This window comes from Ranitomeya variabilis, chromosome 4 (assembly GCF_051348905.1).
Source record: "Ranitomeya variabilis isolate aRanVar5 chromosome 4, aRanVar5.hap1, whole genome shotgun sequence".
Taxonomy (NCBI): Eukaryota; Metazoa; Chordata; class Amphibia; order Anura; family Dendrobatidae; genus Ranitomeya; species Ranitomeya variabilis.
Genome location: NC_135235.1, coordinates 120,592,314 through 120,616,521, shown reverse-complemented (window position 1 = coordinate 120,616,521; position 24,208 = coordinate 120,592,314). Strand labels below are relative to the sequence as shown.

The 24,208-nt window shown below is 45.3% G+C and overlaps 1 protein-coding gene across 2 annotated transcripts in view; it reads right to left on the bottom strand.

The window, feature by feature from the left end:
• PSD (pleckstrin and Sec7 domain containing) overlaps nucleotides 1–24,208 on the bottom strand; it is a 543,766-nt gene that overhangs the window by 495,985 nt on the left and 23,573 nt on the right. For both annotated transcript variants that reach the window (XM_077259193.1, XM_077259189.1), the window contains exon 2: nucleotides 10,250–10,328. The gene's annotated coding sequence lies outside the window, so the exon portion shown is untranslated. The remainder of the gene's footprint in view (nucleotides 1–10,249; nucleotides 10,329–24,208) is intronic.

Genomic DNA, 24,208 nt, shown 5'->3' with positions numbered 1-24,208 from the left:
CGCTTCCTCAAACTCAATGTGGACAAATCTGAACTCATCATCTTTCCTCCATCCCATAGATCTTCCTTACCTGACCTATCTATCGCAATCAATGACATCATGCTTTCCCCCGTTCCGGAAGTCCGCTGCCTCGGAGTAACCTTCGACTCTGCCCTGTCCTTCAAACCGCACATCCAAGCTCTTTCCACCTCCTGTCGCCTCCAGCTCAAAAACATCTCCAGAATCCATCCTTTCCTCAACCATCAATCTACTAAAATGCTTGTGCATCCCCTCATCATCTCCCACCTTGACTACTGCAACATCCTTTTCTGCGGCCTCCCTACTAACACCCTTGCACCTCTCCAGTCCATCCTTAACTCTGCTGCCCGACTAATTCATCTCTCTGCTCGCTACTCCTCTGCTTCCCCCCTCTGCAAATCTCTTCACTGGCTCCCATTCCCTCAGCGTATCCAGTTCAAATTACTAATACTGACCTACAAAGCCATCCATAACCTGTCTCCTCCATATATCTCTGAACTAATCTCCCGATATCTTCCCTCGCGTAATCTCCGGTCCTCCCAAGACCTCCTTCTCTCCTCCACACTTATTCGCTCCTCATCCAATCGCCTCCAAGACTTCTCACGAATATCCCCCATCCTCTGGAATTCTTTGTCCCAACACGTCCGACTATCAACCACATTCAGATTCTTCAGACGGAACTTGAAAACCCATCTCTTCAGGAAAGCCTACAGCCTGCACTGACCCCGCTGCCTCCTCATCACTACTGAAGCTACCGTCTCACCAACGCCGGAGCTGCAGCAACCCTCAACCTATTGTCTCCTTCCCCATAATCCTGTTGAATGTAAGCCCGCAACGGCAGGGTCCTCACCCCTCTGTATCAGTCTGTCATTGTTAGTTTGTTTACTGTAAGTGATATCTGTAACTTGTATGTAACCCCTTCTCATGTACAGCACCATGGAATCAATGGTGCTATATAAATAAATAATAATAATAATCACCAGTGACATTATACACAGGAGCTCTGTGTATAGTATATTGAATATCCAGTTATGTCTCTACTTGAAGTCCTTCATCTTCGCTTTACTTCTTCATCCAGCACAGGCCACCATAACGTCTTCCTGGCAGGAGTTGTCTCTACAGAAAATGACACACAGTTATCTGGAGCACTGCTTTCAGAGGACAATTCTCATCTTCTACACTATGCCACATGAAAAAAAGTGATATAGTGCCACCCTGCACAGTAACAGGACCCCCCAATTCATTTGCTCTCACCCACTCTCAATTCATCATCATTTGCTCTCACCCCCACCCCACCCTCAAGTAGTCATCACTTGCTGTTCAGCACCTCCCAGTCTCAATTCATTATTTGCTCTACCCCATCCCCCAGTCTCAGTTCATAATAATTTACACTTCCCCACCCCTTAGTCTCGATTCAGAATCATTTGCTCTCCTCCACCCTCAAGTCATCTCCTCCAACCCCAGTCTAAATTCATCATTATTTATTCTCTGCCACCATCAATTCATCATCATTTGCTCGTCCCACCCCACCTTCAATTCATCATTTGCTGTCCCTCATCACCCACCCTCAATTCATCATTTATTATCCCCACCCTCAACACATCATTATTTGCTGTCCCCCATCCCCCCTCAATAAAGCATAATTTGCTGTTCTCCGTCCCTCACCCTCAATACAGCATAATTTGCTGTCCCCTGTCCCCCACCCTCAATACAGCATTATTTGCTGTCCCCCATGCCGAACCCTCAATACAGCATCATTTTCTGTCCCCTGTCCCTCATTCTCAGTACAGCATCATTTGTAGTCCCCCACGCTCTGCTCAATACAGCATTATTTGCTGTCCCCCTCCCCAGCCCTCAATACAGCATCATTTGCTATCCCCCTTTCCTGTTCCCCACCCTCAATACAGCATAATTTGCTGTCCCCTCCCCCACCCTCAATATAGCATCATTTGCTCCTCCACACCCATTTGATTAATTTTATTTCATACTTACCTTTCATATAATCCTCTGCAGCTACACTTCTGGTATCCAGAATGCATACATGACAGATCCTGCGTGATGACATCATCACATAGGCGCCATCACGAGCACAAAATAGACAGAGATAGCTCCCCTGGAGCTGCGCTGCTATTCTTTTTGACAGCCGTGGAGCTCCAGGAAAGCTCCCTTTCCTGAGATGTGTGCTGCAACCCATTCCTGGCCCTGACCATAAGCAAAACATGGAGGGTGCCCAGACTGAGTAGTAATGTCATGATGGTGGCCCTGATCATGGTACATAGTATACTGAAGAATGAGTTAAATGGAACCTGTCTCCTCACTCAGCAAAGTTCCATGGCAAAAAGCTGTCATTGGGTCAGCAACAGCGCAATCTAGGAATTAACATCACTCTAGCTAGAAACATGACTCATTCCTTGACAATATAGGGGATAGTACAGGAGACAAAGTAATATTCTAGAAGAAAATGTGATATGACTTCTCAGATATATTTTTTACTAGATGGTGGCCCGATTCTAACGCATCGGGTATTCTAGAATATGTATGTACCGTATATACTCGAGTATAAGCCGACCCGAGTATAAGCCGACCCCCCTAATTTTGCCACAAAAAACTGGGAAAACGTAATGACTCGAGTATAAGCCTAGGGTGGAAAATGCAGCAGGTACCGGTGAATTTCAAAATTAAAAATAGATACTCCATACCATTCATTATGGCCCCATAGATGCTCCACATAAAGCTGTGCCACATATAATGCTCTGCACCGTTCATTATGGCCCCATAGATGCTCCACATAAAGCTGTGCCATATATACAATGCTCTGCACAGTTCATTATGGCCCCATAGATGCTCCATAGAAAGCTGTGCCATATACAATGCTCTGCACCGTTGCCCCATAGCTGTGCCATATATAATGCTCTGCACCGTTGCCCCATAGCTGTGCCATATATATAGTGCTCTGCACCGTTGCCCCATAGCTGTGCCATATATATAATGCTCTGCACCGTTGCCCCATAGCTGTGCCATATAGTGCTCTGCACCATTGCCCCATAGCTGTGCCATATAGTGCTCTGCACCGTTGCCCCATAGCTGTGCCATATAGTGCTCTGCACCGTTGCCCCATAGCTGTGCCATATAGTGCTCTGCACCGTTGCCCCATAGCTGTGCCATATAGTGCTCTGCACCATTGCCCCATAGCTGTGCCATATAGTGCTCTGCACCGTTGCCCCATAGCTGTGCCATATAGTGCTCTGCACCGTTGCCCCATAGCTGTGCCATATAGTGCTCTGCACCGTCCATTATTGCCCCATAGCTGCTGCTGCTGCAATAAAAAAAAAAAAAATAAACGACATACTCACCTGTCTTGTCTGCAGCTCCTCGGCGCCATCTTCCCGGCGTCTCTCCGCATTGACTGATCAGGCAGAGGGCGGCGCGCACACTATATGCGTCATCGCACCCTCTGCCTGAACAGTCAGAGCGGAGAGACGCCGGGAAGATGGCGCGACGCCCGGCGTGGGGAACGAGGACAGGTGAATATGCGATACTTACCTGCTCCCGGCGTCCCGCTCCTTCCCCCGGACAGCTGGTCTTCGGTGCCGCAGCCTCTTCCTCTATCAGCGGTCACCGGCACCGCTGATTAGAGAAATGAATTATGCGGCTCCGCCCCTATGGGAGGTGGAGCAGCCTATTCATTTCTCTAATGAGCGGTCCCATGTGACCGCTCAGGGGAAGAGGCTGCGGCACCGAAGACAGTGTGACAGGCAGGGGGAGCGACAGGAACGCCGGGACTAGGTGAGTATATGACAGTGCTCACCCGCCGACCCCACCACCGATCATGACTCGAGTATAAGCCGAGAGGGGCACTTTCAGCCCAAAAATTTGGGCTGAAAATCTCAGCTTATACTCGAGTATATACGGTAGTTTATTTATGAAGTTTTCAGAATAATGCAATTTATACAAAGGATTCGGCCGGCCGGCCGCAACCAATTAGCGAAGTGTGGTTCAAATTCCGCGCCAATTCGCGGGTGGACTGCGCCTGTCGCTGATTGTTCGCGGCCGGCCGGGCTTGACCAATCAGTGAAGCCAGGGCTGGCTCCAGATTTTTGAGGGCCCCGGGCGAAAGAGTCTCAGTGGGCCCCCCTCTTAAACACATACCACGATTCATGATGCACAGATACAGCAGGGAAATATAGCACAGCCAAGTAGCATATAGCACAGCCCACGTAGCATATAACACAGTCCACGTAGTATATAGCACAGCCCACGTAGTATATAGCACAGCCACGAAGTATATAACACAGCCCACGTAGTATATAACACAGCTACGTAGTATATAGCACAGCCACGTAGTATATTGCCCAGCCACGTAGTGAATAGCACAGCCCACGTAGTAAATAGCACAGCCACGTAGCATATTGCCCAGCCACGTAGTATATTGCCCAGCCACGTAATATATTGCCCAGCCACGTAGTATATAGCACAACCACGTAGTATATTGCACAGCACGTAATATATTGCACAGCCACATTGCATATTGCCCAGCCACGTAGTATATTGTCCAGCCACGTAATATATCGCACAGCCACGTAATATATTGCACAGCCACGTAGTATATAGCACAGAGACATAGTATATAACACTGCCCATGCAGTATATAACCCAGGCCACATAGTATAGAGCACAGCAATGTAGTATATTGCCCAGCCACGTTATATATACCACAGCCACGTAGTATATAGCACAGCCACATAATATATAGCACAGAGATGTAGTATATAACACAGCCCACGCAGTATCTAACACAACCCACGTAGTATATAGCAATGTGGGCACCATATCCCTGTTAAAAAAAAGAATTAAAATAAAAAATAGTTATATACTCACCTTCCGTCGGCCCCCGGATCCAGCCCAGTCGTTTACCGATGCCCCACGCAACGCTCCGGTCCCAAGAGTGCATTGCGGTCTCCCGAGATGATGACGTAGCGATCTCGCGAGACCGCAATGCATGGACCGGACCGTCACGAGGAGTGGGAAAGGCCTGGGCTGGATCCGGGGGCCGACAGAAGGTGAGAATATAATGATTTTTTATTATTTTTAATATGTTTAACATTAGATCTTTTTACCATTGATGCTGCATAGGCAAGGGAGTAAGGAGTGGCCATTTCGCGGCCGCACTGTGCCTGTAGCTGATTGGTCGTGGCAGTTTGACCGCGACCAATCAGCTACTTGGGATTTCCGTGACAGACAGACAGACAGACAGACGAAGTGACTCTTAGACGATTATATAGTAGATTGGGGAACCACTGGATGCTTATTTCAGAATGCAATGCTTAAATGTACACTGACTTTGGGATTTTGCAAGTGGTTAAAAAAAATCACAGCAGTTTCTAGGCCATTCTGATTAAAATACAGTATCTCATTGATTTTCACATCACAGCAGCCTGAAATTCTGGTGGACTCTTAAGAGATAAAGGAAACCAAGCTGCATTGTGAATAGATAGACGCCACATAGCCATAGCGAGTTGTTGGCTGTGGCCATTTGACCTGCATGTGTGAAAAATGAAAGCAGCACAGTGTGAGCTCTTGGACATTGCAATGATTGTTGAGTGGTCTTTGTATCAGGAGTTAAAATAGCTCCTGAACAATTTGCCAGGCATAATAGCTTCATATGACGGGGGTCCAGATATCTGGGTATCGATAAAGAAGACCCAAGATATTACTAATATTTTAATACTAGACTCACATAAGCAGTTTTGATGCAGCTAAGTGTCTTTTTCCTGTTTCTTTCTCTTCTGTAATTTTCCTGTGACCTCTACTGTCTACCCCAAAAGTCCCACTGTTCTCAATTAGAGGAGGCCAGGGTGAAATTTTGCTGCTGCAAGCACTTGCCTTGTAAATTTTGCAGAGTTCGAGAGTACGTCCAAGGGTTTACTGCATAAATTACAATAGTTTACCGTAACCGTAAGCTTTACTTAGTTTATAACCAGCTTTATGATGTAATAAATATTCAAAGCATCAGGGGTAGACACTGACAGCTTGGGGCCCCTGTGCAAGAAATATGTCTGGGCCCCCCTCCCTGCTGGGCACGCTGCTTATGATGAGGGTAATCTGGCAATGGAACTCCTGGCGCCTCGGGCTCTGAGAAACAAGCCATATCGCCCTCATTATTACTGCCCTGTACTGCCTATAGACTATGTGCACACGTTCACGTTTTTTAGCGTTTTTTTCGTGTCTTTTTGTCCGTTTTCCATGGAAAAAAACATTTAAAAAAACGCTTACATAAGCATCCCATCATTTTCAATGCATTCTGCAATTTTTGTGCACATGCTGCGTTTTTTTTATGCAAAAAAAAACATCGCGGTAAAAAACGCAGCATGTTCATTAATTTTCCGGATTTTTCGAGTTTTTGCCGCTATATTATTGCATTGGGAAGCTCCGGAAAAAAACGCTAAAAATCCGAATGCGGATTTCTTGCAGAAAAAGTCCGGTTTTGTTCAGGACAAATCTGCAGACATTCCTGAATGAATGATGACGTCATCCAGCGGCGCTGCTTTCTGTGTGAGAGAAAGCACTGGCAGGAAGCAGGACAGATTGCTGCAGCTCCGCTGCTATTTTCTCTTGTAGGCAGCGGAGCTGCAGTGATCTCTCCCTGTCCGCCGCACATGAGGGCCATCTGGCCTGGGGCCCCCAGGAGACTCGGGGCCAGATAAACAGGCCAGATTGCCCTCATTATTAGCCACCCTGCAGGGGCCCCCCTCCACCTCGGGGCCCCGGAGCAGCCGCACAGGCTGAACATGCGGTATGTCCACCCATGCAAAACACGCTATGGCCAAAAGTATGTAGAAATCTGACCATCAGATCTATATGAGCTTATTTGACTACCCTTTCGAAAAACACGGATGGTAAAGGGGATGGTGTAGTGGTTAGACAGAAAGATGAGCCTCGCTTCAAGATGGACTGTAATAAACACAACCGAAAATGAGAATGAACCAGAAAAACAGCGAGTGTATGTTTATGATTTTTTTTTTACAGAAAATCGCAGCAGAATTTTTCCTTGCTTTATTTGTATTATTTTGCTGCTAATACATTTTGCTTTTATTGTAGAATAACTACAGTAACAGTTCTGAAAGAATTTACATACTGCATGTTTTTAAAAATGGAAAATGTACAGGAAAAATTCATTAAAAAAATGCAACGTATGGACAAACCCAGTGAGAATTCTGAAGATGTTTTGATATTTTTCTTATAGTGACAAAAATGAATTGGAAATATTAGGTTTACAAGATGGAAACATATGATCAGTTTTTGAAAGATTCATAGTTCAAGGTGTTAGGCCTCTTTTAGAATTCAATTTTTTTTTATCTCATACGAAACAAATGGACACATTTTCATCAATATTTTGTTTTAAATTTGTATTGGTGTTTGGTCAGTGTGTTCATTTTTACAATAAATGCTTCAACGATGATTTTCTAGTATGCGAAGCATAAAAAAATAAATTGTAAAGCTTCTCCTACCTGTTTCAGTGCACTACAAAACCCTACAATGGATCTTCGTTCCACCTGGCAACAAAAACAGGTAGCAGTATGTAGGATCCACATTGAAGCGGCAAACGGGAAGGAATATTTCTGGAAAAAACAGTTTTTCTAACATTGAGACCGTTGCGGTAAATTCTAGGCATATCTTTTCAAGAAGCTATAGTCACTAATATAAGTGAGGCAGATGGTACTGTTACTACCTCCCCAGAGCATGTTCTGAAGGCCATTTCTCCATTTACTATTAGGATCTCTACAGCTCACAGATCAGAAGGCTCAAATCTCCCATCTATTACACTAGCATCTCTAAGTCAGAACTGCAGACTAGTGATGAGCGAGTGTACTCGCTGCTTGGGTGGTCTCCTGAGTATTTGTGACTGCTCGGAGATTTAGTTTTTGTCCACCAGCTGCATGATTTACGGCTGCTAGACAGGCTGAATACATGTGGGGATTGCCTGGTTGCTAGGGAATCCACACGTGTCCAAGCTGTCTAGCAGCCGCAAATCATGCAGCTGCGTGGACAAAAAAGAAATCTCCGAGCACTCACAAATACTCGGAGACCACCCAAGCAGTTGAGTGAAAATATACAATCTTCTAGCCAGTGGATATCCTGCTTAAATACATCTTTACAGAGACATGGTAGCAAATCTACATAATGAAAGTATTAGCATATGCTGATATGGGCCGTAGGGTTGGTTGTGGACACAGATTTACTTACTCTCAGATATTGACTGTACACAGATTATTTTCTGATTTGTAGAAGATGCATTTTTAAAGAAAAAAAAGAGAGCGAGAGAGACAGCACACAGATTGTATTTTAATGACAATGTGTGCTGTCTAAGGCCGGTTTCACATGTCCTGATATTTCCGGTACTGGAAAAATGGTACCAGAGATGTCAGTGTAATGCATCAGTACCACATGCACCGACACCAGTGAATCAGCAGTACAGTAAGCGCTGTTCCCTGGTGCCGAGTGCTTAAGACGACTCTCATCATTCTCCCCTGCTTTGCCGGTAATCAACACGAGCAGAGGAGAATGATGAGAGTTATATTCAACTGATCACAGTGACAGCAGGTGGTGACTGATAAGACTATTACTCCCATCAGCCGATACCTGCTGCCACTAATAACAGTGAGAGCAGGAGGCGGCTGATGGGAGTATTCATCACCGGCCACCTGTGCTATGAATAAATAAATAAATAAAAAATCCGGCGTGGGCTCCCCTGTATTTTTGATAACTAGCCAGGCAAAACTGACAGCTGCAAACTGCAACCCTCAGCTGTCAGCTTCAGCAAGGCTGGTTATCAAGATTAGCGGGGTCCCCTTGCTGTTTTTTTAAAATATATAAATAATTATTTATTACAGGCTGCTGATCGCCGGCAGAGCAGGGGAGAATAATGAGAGCCGCCTTCCGCACCCTGGCACCAGGGAACAGCGCTTACTGTACTGCTGCTTCTCAGGCACTGGGATGTGTAACATGCATTACATCCCAGTGTGTCATCTGTGTGCACGTGTGCGGGATGTTTTGTGGCCCGCGCTGCTGGAAAAAACGGACATGTCTACATATGGGTGCACAGACCCATTCATTTCAATGGGTCTGCATGTGTAAGTGTATTTTGATCTGTGACTCTGATAAAAAAAATACATCTCTTGTTTATCTTTTTGCGGATATACAATGCGCTAAAAACACACACATAAGAAAAACACCATAATGGGTAAATGTCCATCTGGTGACAGCATGTATAGAACACATAAGTAAAGAGCAGGCATCGCTAAGAGGCCTTACACACAATCAGTGGTGTTTTGTAGTTGTGCAAGGGTGATGGCACGTGAAAAGATATGTAATCGGGTGACATTAATGTAGAATTGGTACTGGAGGTCAAATCTGCTGAAAAGTCATAGGATGTACTGTATGTTTTTTGGTGTACGGTACATCATGTTACCATATTCATAGTACAGATCAAAGAACATTAATGATGTTTATATTTAGATGCTATTAAAAATGCCCACAAAGTGCACATCCACTAATCAGCAGAGTGCTGGTAGACCCTCAATAACTCTCCTTAGTGACAGGACTCTGCATAGTGATGCTTTGGTAAAGGTGTTGTCCAGTGTTTATATTGCTGATATATTGTTATGACACATTGTATGGAACCATGCTGCTCCAACTCTGCACAATGTGTATATCCAGCCGCTGCGGGAGCTGCAAACAGGTGATCACTGGGGGTCCAACAGCTGATGCGTGGAGGGGCTTGAATTTCCACTGTATAACAAGGATAGACGATGATAATTTAAGCACTGGACAACCACTTTAAGGTTATGTTCACAGTAGAAAAATCTACTCCCTTCTTTGTCCGGGAAGAAGCAGCGCTTCCCAAGAAGTATGGCAGAATAGTTGATAAGACTCCTTCTGCAGAGGAAGTATGCAGAGCCTTTATTACCAGCTGATGGAGAGGCCATCTTCAGAAAAGAATAGCAGCACCAAGATGGAAACAATAATCAATAAAAAAGGGTATTTATTATGCTTTATACACTGTAGATTACATTGTTCCATCTTTCCATCAGCCTTTAGGGACATTTTGTATGAAGATTAGTCATAGGATAACCTTTCGATGGTGTACTGTTTTTCTTTTTTAAACCCAACTGTACGGCTTACTAATTTATCAAGACAAAAGCAAAAAAAATATGTAATTTTTGTAACTTACCAGTCGCCTTATGTCTCATAATTTCACATCTGGAAATGCTTTAAATAGATACTTTGATCTTGGATGAAAGTTTGTATGTCTGATAAAAACAAAACAAATTGAAATTAATATTACTAAACACAAAATAAAAAAAACTACAGAGCTCTATACAGCTGAAAAACTTGACTAGTATAGAACTAAATATGTACAGCACAATTACACATAAAATAATACACGTGAGATGGCATTACCTACATCTTATATGTTCAACCAATTACTACTGACACATGGTCTGGCAGTGAATATAAAAAAAAAGCAAAAAGGAAAAGCAAGTTCATAGAAAACTTTAAATGTAATTTGTCAGCAGGTTTTACTGTGTAATCCAAGAGCAGTATAATGTAGAGATAGAGACCCTGATTCCAGCAATGTATCACTTAGTTTACTTGGGTCAGCAGTTATCATGACATAAAGCTACTAATCAGTGCTGGGGGCATGGTTGGACTAAAGGTACCGTCACACTAAGCGACGCTGCAGCGATAGCGACAGCAATGCCGATCGCTGCAGCGTCGCTGTGTGGTCGCTGGAGAGCTGTCACACAGACCGCTCTCCAGCGACCAGCGATGCCGAGGTCCCCGGGTAACCAGGGTAAACATCGGGTTGCTAAGCGCAGGGCCGCGCTTAGTAACCCGATGTTTACCCTGGTTACCAGCGTAAAAGTTAAAAAAACAAACAGTACATGCTCACCTGCGCGTCCCCCAGCCTCTGCATCCTGACGCTGACTGAGCTCCGGCCCTAACAGCAGAGCGGTGACGTCACCGCTGTGCTTTCACTTTCAGTTTAGGGCCGGCGCTTTAGTGTCAGGAAGCAGAGGCTGGGGGACGCGCAGGTGAGTATGTACTGTTTGTTTTTTTAACTTTTACGCTGGTAACCAGGGTAAACATCGGGTTACTAAGCGCGGCCCTGCGCTTAGTAACCCGATGTTTACCCTGGTTACCAGTGTAAAATATCGCTGGTATCGTCGCTTTTGCTGTCAAACACGGCGATACACGGCGACCTAGCGACCAAATAATGTGCAGACCTTCTAGCAGCGACCAGCAATTTCACAGCGGGATCCAGATCGCTGCTGCGTGTCAAACACAGCGATATCGCCATCCATGTCGCTGCAACGTCACGGATTGCTGGCGATATCGCCTAGTGTGACGGTACCTTAAGATGCCGTAGGTTAGTTGTCCTGTAGAGATAATCTCTTGCTGATAAAACACTGATGGTATTGAAATACAAAAACACAGCCCAGTAAGCAACACATACTGTATTTGTAATCAGGGTCTCTGCTACTAAATCATGGTCCTATCAAATTACATTGCAAAAACATGGAGACAGATAAGTTGGGAGGGTCCGGTGCCGAATAGCACTGCTTCACCACTCAGACTGTGCTTCTGAGTCTAATAGCAGCAGGTGCGGCAACATCAATAGATCGCGCCTGCTGCAAGGAACCTCAGTCCGCACTGTGCATAGACTGGACCAGCGCATCGGGAGAATGGGGCTGAGTGAGTTTTTATATGATCAGTCAGTGTTTTTGGTGTGAATTTGAAGGGGGCTATGTGAGAATTATATTGTGTATAGGGGTGACATGGGGGCCATCATACAGTATGTGAGTGCTGTGGGGGTTAACATACTGTGTGTGGAGGAGGAGGTGTCATTCAATGTGGAGGGGAATGTGTAGCACTCCACACAGTGTGTGGCGGCCATGGAGGTCATCATACAGTGATTGGGGGCTGTAGGAGTTGTGGAGCCATAATACTCTGCAAGTGGGTTGTGAGGGCTATCATACTGTGTGGGTCCATTATACTGTGTAGAGGAGCTATGTGGGTGTCAAAAAAAAAGAGGAGCTCACCAACGTTACTAATGGTAATATTTGCTACCATGTGGGTGTCATTCTGTGTGTGGAGGGCTGTGGAGGACATCATACTGTGCATGGGGCACCATACTGTATGATAGGCTGTGGGGGCATCATACTGTGGAGGATTAATGGGTGCATCACAATGAGGGGGAATCATACTGTATGATGGTCTGCGGGTGGCGCAGCCAAGTGGATTTAAACAATTTTCATCCACTTGCTAAAGAAGTTTTTCCTCCACTTGCTACAGTAGATGATCAATTTATGTCACAGAATAGTTGCAGATTTGTCATATTTCCCTACTACGTTTATTGGGTAGGTCAAAATCCACTACACATCCAATAGTTGGAGATTTGTCTGTGAATTACTCAAGTATCTGCATTAAAATATGAAAACTCAGATTTAAGAAAAAATCAACACTTTCCTTAAAGGGTTGCCCCACTACTTCGATACTGATGACTTATCCTTAGGATAGGTGATCAATATCGGTATCAGATCAGTGGGGTTCTGAAATCTGATATCTCCACTGATCAACTGCTCTTGGTGCCAGTGGCAACCGAATATTAGTAGTGATGAGCGAGTGTGCTCATTACTCGAGATTTCCGAGCATGCTCTGGTGTTTTCCGAGTTTTTTTGGCGTGCTCGTTGATTATGTTTGTGTCTCCGCAGCTGCACAATTTGCGGCTGCTAGACAACCTGAATACATGTGGGGAATCCCTAACAAACAGGCAATCCCTACATGTGTTCAGGTTGCCTAGCAGCCGCAAATCATACAGCTGCGGAGACACAAACATAATCTACGAGCACGTCCAAGACACTCGGAGACCACCAGAGCATGCTCGGAAATCTCAAGTAATGAGCATACTCGCTCATCACTAAATATTAGCAGTTGCTGAACTGAATAGCACAAATCTATCAATCGTGTAGTGGCTGCTGCTGGGTACTGCAGATTCACATTTATTCATTTGATTGGGAGTGAATATGCAGTATCTGGCAGTGGCCATTACACAGTTGATGGAGCTGTGGTGCTCAGCTTCGCAGCTGCTAACATCCAGCGGGCACCAAGAACAGCTCATTGGTGGGAGTGCCAGTTGTCAGCCCGCATTATCTGGTATTGAAGGCCTACTCTTTGGATAGGTCATCAATATAAAAGTAGTGGAGCAACCCTTTAAAGTTTACCGCTAGCCTATGTATACCAGGGAAGGTGAGATTTGCATTTCCAATCTGTACTAATATTCAAGCAAAAGAAAAATGGTCGCTTAACCCTCAATGGTTGGAAAGTAGAATGTTACAACTTCCTATTTTACTTCTTAATTCATCAATATGGAATCATTATTTGGAGGAACTGAACACGAGATTCCCCGGGACATTCACATGTTCCTCTTCCAATGTGGTGTACTTAATTCTGTGCACTATGCGTCCTATTAAATGTCTCTATGTGGGAGACACAGGACAGAAACTGAGATCAAGGATGAGGTCTCATCGCCACACAATTACAGATAAATAAAGAAACATTTACTGGTGGCCAAACATTTCTGTGGTCCAGGACAAAACATAAACAATATAATAATAATCTTTATTTTTATATAGCGCTAACATATTCCGCAGCGCTTTACAGGTTGCACACATTATCATCGCTGTCCCCGTTGGGGCTCACAATCTAAATTCCCTATCTGTATGTCTTTGGAGTGTGGGAGGAAACCGGAGAACCCGGAGGAAACCTACACAAGCACGGAGCGAACATACAAACTCTTTGCAGATGTTGTCCTTGGTGAAAGTTATCATATTAAAAGGCAATTTTAAATCACAAAAACATTGAAGGGTATGGGAATACAAATTTTTTACAGTCTTTGATTCCATCCACACAGGACTAAATCTGTCCGGAGCATTTATGACTCACTACAGAATCTGAGGAATCTGCTCCAGAGACAGTGAGGGCACCTGGCTTCTACTCTTAGGGTACTGTCACACTAAACGATTTACCAACGATCACGACCAGCGATACGACCTGGCCGTGATCGTTGGTAAGTGGTTGTGTGGTCGCTGGGGAGCTGTCACACAGACCGCTCTCCAGCGACCAACGATGCCGAGGTTCGCTGGTAACCAGGATAAACATCGGGTTACTAAGTGCAGGGCCGCGCTTAGTAACCCGATGTTTACCGTGGTTACCAGCGTAAACGTAAAAAAAAAAACACTACATACTTACATTCCGGTGTCTGTCCCCCGGCGCTGTGCTTCTCTGCACTGTGCCTGCGCCAGCCGGAAAGCACAGCGGTGACGTCACCGCTGTGCTCGCTTTCCGGCCGGCCGGCGCTCACAGTGCAGAGAAGCAGAACGCCGGGGGACAGATACCGGAATGTGAGTATGTACTGTTTGTTTTTTTTTACTTTTACGCTGGTAACCACGGTAAACATCGGGTTACTAAGCGCGGCCCTGCGCTTAGTAACCCGATGTTTACCCTGGTTACAAGCGAACGCATCGCTGGATCGGTGTCACACACAACGATCCAACGATGACAGAGGGAGATCCAGCGACGAAAGAAAGTTCCAAACAATCTGCTACGACGTACGATTCTCAGCAGGGTCCCTGATCGCTGCTGCGTGTCAGACACAGCGATATCGTATGGATATCGCTGGAACGTCACGGATCGTACCGTCGTAGCGATCAAAGTGCCAATGTGTGACAGTAACCTTACTTGGATATTGGGACTATAAAACGTTCACACCTCTAATGTAATCCAATTAAGGATTCATTCTCTGAGCTCAGTTTGTTTATTTAAATGTTCATTTATTATACCATGCCTCTTTTCTTTTTTTGTGCATATGTTTGTGTTTCTTCAGAAACTTTATTCTACCATGCCTGAGAGAGGGACCTAAGAAGTCTCCAAAGCTTGCTTTGTAACATCATTTATTTCATTTTTGCTAGACAGTAAAAGGCATCATATCTATAAGATTCCCACTAAAGGTATTCTTTGAACACCAAAAAATTCTTATTTTATTTTTCTCATATCCAGTATCCACAGTGGTGTAATGTATAGTGAATGGTACATGTACCCTCCAATCAATGAGCAAGCTGTCCTTCCGTAATTATAGGAATTCAGGCTCTACATATGATACTTTAAAATTTTGGGTCTGATTTTTGGAACACCACTGCGACTTCCTATAAATTTGAAAGGACCTCTTGCTAATTCTGCTCATAGCCTTATGGAGGTTAGAATTTTTTGTGCCTTCTTGGTGTACAGTCCCTCAAAGTAATGATTCCATCTGCACCAATATTGTCCTGTGCAGGGCCGGACTGGGACTAAAATTCAGCCCTGGCATTTGAAGTCACACAGGCCCACTTGTCACATGGTGACTGTATAATATCTTTGTACACTTGTAGGCTACAAGAAGTGAGGGGAGTGTAACACGACTATATAACATATAATTACAGCTGTATCCAGCATTACAGCTCAGCCCCCATAAAATGTAATACAGCACAGCCCCCATAGAATGTAATGCAGCCAGCCACCATAGAATATAATGCAGCACGCCACCATAGAATATAATGCAGCACAGGCCCATAGAATATAATGCAGCACAGGCCCATAGAATGGAATGCAGCCAGCCCCATAGAATATAATGCAGCAGAGGCCCATAGAATGGAATGCAGCACAGGCCCATAGAATATAATGCAGCAGAGGCCTATAGAATGGAATGCAGCACAGGCCCATAGAATATAATGCAGCAGAGGCCTATAGAATGGAATGCAGCACAGGCCCATAGAATATAATGCAGCAGAGGCCCATAGAATGGAATGCAGCCAGCCCCATAGAATATAATGCAGCAGAGGCCCATAGAATGGAATGCAGCACAGGCCCATAGAATATAATGCAGCACAGGCCCATAGAATATAATGCAGCAGAGGCCCATAGAATGGAATGCAGCCAGCCCCATAGAATATAATGCAGCAGAGGCCCATAGAATGGAATGCAGCACAGGCCCATAGAATATAATGCAGCAGAGGCCCATAGAATGGAATGCAGCACAGGCCCATAGAATATAATGCAGCAGAGGCCTGCAGCGCCCCAGAGTCCTGGTCGTTGCAGTACTGTGGCTCCGCCACTATGGGGAGCCATGGTGCGTCCGATGGCACTGAAGGAGTTCCCCGGATCAGGTATCACAGACACCAATACATTTCACAGCTGGGCCTCCAGGGGGAGCTAAGGGTTCTATTCATTAGGCCACTCCCCACCATAGTGGGTAAACTGGGGGTCAGGCAGGAAGTTAGATCAGAAAGCTGACTGGGTTGGAACCAGGCAACACCTTGTGGCAGAGGGTGTTGCAGGGGAAGATGCGGTAGGGTCTCTGTCAGGGGTGGGATCCTGACAGAGGCTTGGCAACTTGAACGAACGTAACGGGACCGCGCCTGCTCCGGGTAGCGGCGGTGCCCAAGGAAGGACTAGAAGCGAGATAGATTGTGCTGAGTGAGAAACGAGATCAAAGCAAAAGGAGAATACCAGTAGGGGTCGTGCTGTAAGACCGGAGCAACACCCTACTGAGGCGCACTACCGGTGGCCGGAACGCCGAGGGAGTATAATAACATTCAGCTTCAAGCAATACTCTAAACAGCGGCAGGACAGTCAGTCTAAGGCGGGCTGTCTCACCTAAATCACCTATGCAGTCTTGGGGGGCAACTTGTGGAGAGGGGCGACTCTAGGGTCCCGGAAGAGCTCCGAGCCTACCCGTCAAACGGGTGCCGTCCCAACCAGAACATCAGGGAGGGACGGAGGATTAGAAGAACATCATTTAATCGAGTTGTGAGGGAACTTAAGAAACAGACACAACGGCAACAGACGGCAACCTGGTGTCCTCGTTATTTACTGCACCGCACCACCACAGCCTCACCCCCATCTACATCATCCACACCTGTTATTCACTGTGCGCCCCACGGCAGGGTCACGGACCGGGGCCTAGCCGCCGTGACAACCCCAGAGCAGAGACTCACACAGGCCCGGTACCGGGTACCCCTCGGCCCTGCGGCGGTGGGGGCGCTACAGGCCCATAGAATGGAATGCAGCACAGGCCCATAGAATATAATGCAGCAGAGGCCCATAGAATGGAATGCAGCACCCCCCCCCCCAATAGCTCCACAATCCAGTCATCACTCATTGATAAAAAAAACAAAAAAAACCCACTCTACTCACCTTTCCTCCTGCCCCGCGCTGCTCTGGCTCTGGTGGTCTCAGCAGTCGCAGTCTGCCCGCCCGGTCACACAGCAGGTGCGCGATGATATGACGTCATCGCGCACCCGCAGTGTCAGCGGCAGGCAGGGCGGGGAATGATGGGAGAGGAAGCGTCAGCAGACGCTCTCTCCTCCATCATTGCATTCAACTGTACCGGCGTCTATGACGCCGGTATAGTTGAATGCGGGGCCGGGAGTGCGCCGACAGCGGGGAGAGTGTGCCGACAGCGGCACACTCGAGCGGCCCACTACTGCCACCGGCCCTTCTGGCATTTGCCAGAACTGCCCGATGGCCAGTCCGGCCCTGGTCCTGTGGCTTCCCCCGAATTGCCTGGAGAAATCCTACATGGTGTTTGTGGCAGTTTTAAGCCAAACCAGTAGTGGAGGAGTTCAAAGGAAACAGAAAATGTAAAGGATGGCTCAAGAACTGCATGAAAAACTACAAGTGTGATTCCAGCCTACAGAATTGAAAAGGATGGATGACAAGTAATAACTTCGCATTAGACGTGCTTGTTCATTTCAACTTTTTTTTTCTCGGAGCCTAAGGTGATATTTTTTCACCCCGCACACTGTTGCACAATGCAGCTTTTTAGCTTTCAGATACACAATGTAATATATTTTCTAGACAGTGTTACAAGTCATTTTAATTGAGCATGCATGCTTCCGCTGGTTGTCTCCCTCGTGCATTGCCTGGAATAATTCATCTTCATTTGGTCAATTACTGTAATACACACATATAGCGATATGCAATTCCTATTCACAAATGAACGCAGAAGCTAAAAATAATCACCGTCAGGAACAAGCGAAATATTGAAGCTGTCCTGGTCCCAAGAAGGCTTAGCTCTGTCTCTGTTTCCAGTGCAATGCTCTCACGGAAAAGTCCGCATTCATTGCAGTTTATGATTTTGATTCCGAGCACATATTTCCCCTTCCTAAATGACTCCAAACCTGACAGATTTGCTGTGAGAAATGTAAGTCTGTCTCCTGCATTTGAGCCCATGCGGAGTGGTACTATTTAGGTTGCTTAGCAACCATCAGAAGGCATGTCAGAGAGCACGGAGAGCTGGTGGAACAAGACTGGGGGATCGAGAACGTATTATGCATTGTTCTAACCGTTTCCTTCCAGCCCACTGCCTGTGTCCCACTCACCCATTCCAGCAGTGAGGCCTGGGCTTGTCAAACGGGAATATGTCAGATCAGATGTCAAACGTAAGATGTGGCAGAGACGAAGAGCCATAATGGTGTCACCGAGGACCAAACGTTTCCCTTATTCTCTGTTTGCTGTTGTAATACTATGGGGGAATCAGTGAGCTAGAAATAACAAGTCAATGAACGCTTTGCCACAGTTAATTAGTAAAATATATATTTTGATGATTATGCATTGAAGTTATACATTCATATTCACTTGTTCATTTAACCCCTTGTCTCCGCAGTCAGTTTTCCTTTTACCTTTGCATTCTTCCCTCCCCTACTTCCTGTTATTTTTCCGTCAACATATCTGTATGAGAGTTGCCATACAATGTAGTGAAAAACAGGAAAACTTTCACGTAGGATGACATGATAAAAAAAATAATAATTCCGCCATTTTTTTTGGTTTCGCTTTTACGGTATTCACTGTACATGGCGATACCTAATTTGCCTGGATTTGGTTTGGGGAGCAAGACAGGTTCAGGTTTCCTTGAAAGCAGGCATATCGTTTCAGGTATTTTTTCAGAATAAGCTGTCATCTGTGCATACATGCGTAATAACACCATATCTGTCCATATCATTAGTTGCACCTTGCACTTTTCAACAGTTTTCCCCTCTGCACGCCCTACTTTTCCATTGCCTCTGAGCCAGTGTTCGGAGACTAATTGCTTTTGCAAAATGTCTTCCATACACAATACAATCAAAGATTGATTTCTCAGAAGCACAAGAGATAGAAGCAGCATCAGCAGTAACATGGAAGACCATATACAGCAGTACTAAGCTGTGTAGATGTGTGTCCTGCTCTGGAGTGAGCTAATACATTTGCTTTAAGCTGTAGCTCAATCTGCCTGTGTCTGTCCGTTTTGGTCTCTCACTCCACTGGCTAATGCCTCCTCACCCTCACCCTCTATATGGTATAGGAGGTGTAACCTGAGACCTCATTGTCCTTGCAGTCCATTGTGCTTTAGCCAAGACCGATTTGGGCTGTTTTTAGTGGATGGTGAGTTCAGAGGCAATGGAATGGGAAGAAGGTAGGCTCATAACTTGAGAAAGAAGCAGATTTCTCTGATAATAAGATTTGTTACATAGTTTCTTATGTTCATCTTACTATTGATTTAGGGAAAGTTTGTTGAAATAACAATGACCATTTAAATAAAAGCGTCCCATTGATTTCCCATAGGACACAAGACATTTTTTTTCCATTTTTTCTGTCTGTATAAAAAGCATCATGTAAATTCTTTGAGTGTTCTCCATTTGTGAACTGCGCGTTATTGGGTCCTTAAAACTGCACTGTAAAAATTAGTGTAAAAAAAAACACTGTCATTTTGGTGGCTCCCCCGCCCACATCTTTTCTCTAAAATGTAAATTATAACATGGAAAGACTGAGCATGCCACTTCTATTAACCCCTTCATGGTTTCTGATCCCTAGAAGCGGTTAAACAAAAGAAAAATGGACTGAACATGTGCACCGCCATGTCATTTTCACATTGCTATGTAATATGTTCATTTTTGCTTCAGTTTTGCAGGTTAGGCAGGTTTTAGATGGAATCGCCTGAAAAAGACATATACCCTAAGAGTACATCTTCATGTAGCATAATGTACTGTATATTATATACGCAACATAAGTACATATAACTCTGTAGGCTCTAAAATCCAGGCAGATTTTTCCACTGTATGTAACTAAAAGCCTCATTAACTGACATTTGTTGTTGGATTTTTGTATAAAACATTCACTAAAAATCTGCCATATCTGAAAGTGGCACTCAGATGTTAATAAATAATGCATTTTAGCCAAACTTTTACAAAGCCATATGTATTAAGTGAGGGAGTGAGAATGAAGTCTGCCAATGCATAACTGATTAATTATTAAAGGGGTTGTCCAGTCTAAAACAATAAGTCTGCAGTCACTCTGTGTGACTGCAGACATTTGAAGCCCCCTCGCGCACATTTCTGAGCCGGAAACAGAAGTGAAGTTTGTGATATGCATACTCCCGGCCAGAAGTCATTTAGTGGGCGCACCATCACGCTATACAAGTGTATGAAGTGAAGCCACGCCCACTGGACTGCTGCACCCACTGGACGGACACACCCACTTGACAGTTTGTGCCCCTGAGTATGCATATCGCATACAGAGCAACTAAAAACTGTTCAAGGAATCAGTGTAGGGTAATTTCTTCACTATTTACAAATTGCCAAAGGCAAATGAACCCAAATTAAAGACATCTAAAAAATAACCTTTATTTGATAAAATTAATAATAGGGCTAATGTGCAATTTAAAACACTGGTGGTAGTCAGGCATTACTGGGACACATTTATCTAAAACCTATAGTCAACGCAATGTTACTTATGGATCAATGGTTACTAATCACTTATATATATATATGCATAAAGTAGCATATAGGTAGTCGCGCTGATTCTAACCCTTATATGAGGAAATAACTGTGATATGCCAAACCAGTAAATGCTATAAAATGACTTCCCGAGGGGTTTGACCCCTGAGTCCAATGAACTGCACAAATAAGAATAGGAGGACTAGTGTTAAAATGAAAAAAGTCTTACTTTTTTCCTGCCCCGAAGTCCATGCAGGCAGATATACTGAAGAAATTTCAATAGAGTCCAGTTATCCGATTGTCACGCGATAGCTGCCCCGGCCGGTGGCAGCATATCGCTCTCTGTATGCCACTTGCAGCGGCGTTCCGGTCAGCAGGCGTCCCGCCCAATGTGTGAATATTAGGAGCGGCGCTCGAGAAGGACCTGCGTGCCGGAGTGAAAAATGTGACCGCGCACGTGATACAGAGTCTGAAGTACGGATGGTGATAGGGACCAAAACTACCGACACGTTTCGGAGACGTCTGTCTCCTTCTTCAGTAAGTAAGACTTTTTTCATTTTAACACTAGTGGCTAGAGACACCAATTATGGCTAAGTATAAAAACGCTTTTTTGGGGGGTATACTTGAACCTAAAACTAAAAGAGCCACCTTGTTAGAATGCAGCATTACTGCTGCACAAGGTGGCTCTTTTAGTTTATAATGGCTGGAGGGGGGTGACAGTGGCCCTTTAAACGATGAACGGTATGATAACTCATGACTAGCAAATAATGTTTATATAGTATGAGAATCATGAATTTCATGGTTGACTAGCGATCATTACACTGTTTCATCGAACATCATGGACTGTGTTCACAGAGAGATAATCTGAAGTGTATTTGTGTTCAAGTAATACTACAGTGTGTCCGTAAAGTCATGGTGCACTTTTGACCAGTCACAGGACCTATTTATAGTTTACATTTTGGCGCCCTTTCTCTGGCCCAATCATATCAGACCTGTTCAAGAGGAGAGATAACAAGAACCAATCAAACAACACAAACTCATTTAAGCTGTTGCTGAGCCCCCAGTCAGATTAACCCCTGATAAACTGAACTCTGATTAATACACTGCCAGGTCTGTGACATCATGCAACCACAAGCTTATGCCAGCTGTGTGGTTTTCCATGCCAGTCGAGATGTGGACGGTGCAGAGGAAAGTTCAGTGTGTTCTGTGGCTCGCTAAACTCGAATCTGTGACCAAAGTGCTACGTGAATATCGGCATGTTTATAATGAAGCTCCACTACATAGGAATAACATTACTCGGTGGGATAAGCAGTTGAAGGAAACTTGCAGTTTAGTGGAAAAACACAGTTCTGGTAGGCCACCAGGCAGTGACGAGTCTGTAGAGGCTATATGGGATAGCTATGTGGCACCCCAGGAGTCCGGATGCCACAATGGTATTGCCTTCCTCACGGGGGAGGTGATGGCATGCTAGGAAACAAGGAGGGATCCCTTAATCAGGTAATACTGACATGCAACACCATCCTGACTCCAGTTCAGAAGGGGATCTCTAACCTGGTTTTCAGGGGAGCTTCCCTATAAATTCTGGTCTGGAAGCGGAGTTAAGTCAGTCTGTGTGAGGGACAGTGAAAGGAGAGGAGGCAAAGGACAGAAGTCTGGGGTCTGGAGCTGCGAGTGGGCTCACCCCAGAGGAAAGCACTAAGAGACCGGACACCGGGGTCTGTGGTGGTGTGGGAATTGCAGACCCAGCCACTGAACCCGAAGGACAGGAGATTGCAAGTCTCCTGTCCGATCCAACACCTGCAGGTACCACAGCAAGTGAGGAGCCTGGGGCTGACAGAGAAAGGACAGTGTCCATGAAGGATTCCAGCTGTCAGCCATACAGGTTGAGAAGACAGACACTGGGAGTACTCATTCAGAGCATCAGGCAGCAAGGGTCAGATATACAGCGCAGAGGGAAGGCCTCTGTACCCACCTGGATAAGTGAATCCCTAGCTGTTTCCAGGCTGCCCAGACCCCACCATCACCTGTTATCTGTACCCTGGATTGTACCTGAATTCTACCAGTAAAAGGTAAAGGAAACTGCTATCCCTGTGTCCTGCAATTCCTGCACCCTCAGTCCTCCAACCCACTGCCAATCATCCCTCTTACCACCTACAGCGGCAGCCCTGGGGGACCATGCTCTACCTGTGGGGCGCTATACCATCTAAGCTTCCAAACCATCAGCCCCAGTGGACACCTTTAAGTAGCATTGGCCACCCCTGGCCGAATACCACAGGTGGCGTCACGAACATACTACATTAGACTTTATTCCCATTTTATTCCCAATAATTGCCTTTTTACTGGACGCCCAGGGCCACGGACCCGGTCATTGCCACCGTGACCACCCCTTTAAGAACAGAACCGGCCCAGTACCGAGTACCCCACGATCCTAGCAGACGCTCCAGCTACCTAAGGAGCTCTAAAAAATCTGTGCATGTGCTCGACAATTACACCTTAGCAAGACTACAGTTCATAAGGTGTTAAAGAAACGAATTGCGGCTGTTGCACGTTATTAATAGACCCAAACGATGCACGTTTGCTACAGATATGCTTCATGAGATCAACATTGATGCAAGATTTTTGCAGAAGATTGTGTTTAGCGATGAGGCGACCTTCCATATCTGTGGACATGTTCATCGCCATAACATCTGAATATAGGCTGCTGAACATCCTCATGCCTATGTTGAGTATGAACGTAACACCCCTAAAGTGAACGTGTGGTGTGGCCTGATACATGATAAGGTGATAGGCCCATTTTTTTTAGAGGAGCTGACTGTGACGGCAAACACGCATCTTGACATTTTGGAATTATATGCAGTGCCGAAATTTCCAGAAGGTGTCATCTTTCAACAAGACGGCGCTCCTCCACACTACACCACCATTGTTCGTGAGTTTCTGGATAGAATATTCCCCCGGCAGTGGATAGGCAGGGGTTCTGTCAAGCCATGGCCACCATGATCCCCAGATCTGACGCCCTTAGACTTTTAATTTTGGGGTTATGTGAAGCAATATGTTTCCATTGAACATATCAATGACATTTATCACTTAAAACAGAGAATCACAGACGTTATTCACTGTTACACCAGACGTCCTTACCCATGTGTGGTAAGAACTTCACTATCGTTTGGATGTGTGTAGGGCAACAAATGGAGCCCACAACGAACTGCACTGCATAGGTATGAAACTGGCAGAGTTTTTCTTTTATTTGGAGCAGATTTCACATTTCTATCGTTTTTTGTTGCTTTCCAGTGACTGGTCAAAAGTACACCATGACTTTACGGACACACTGTATTTATTTGGAT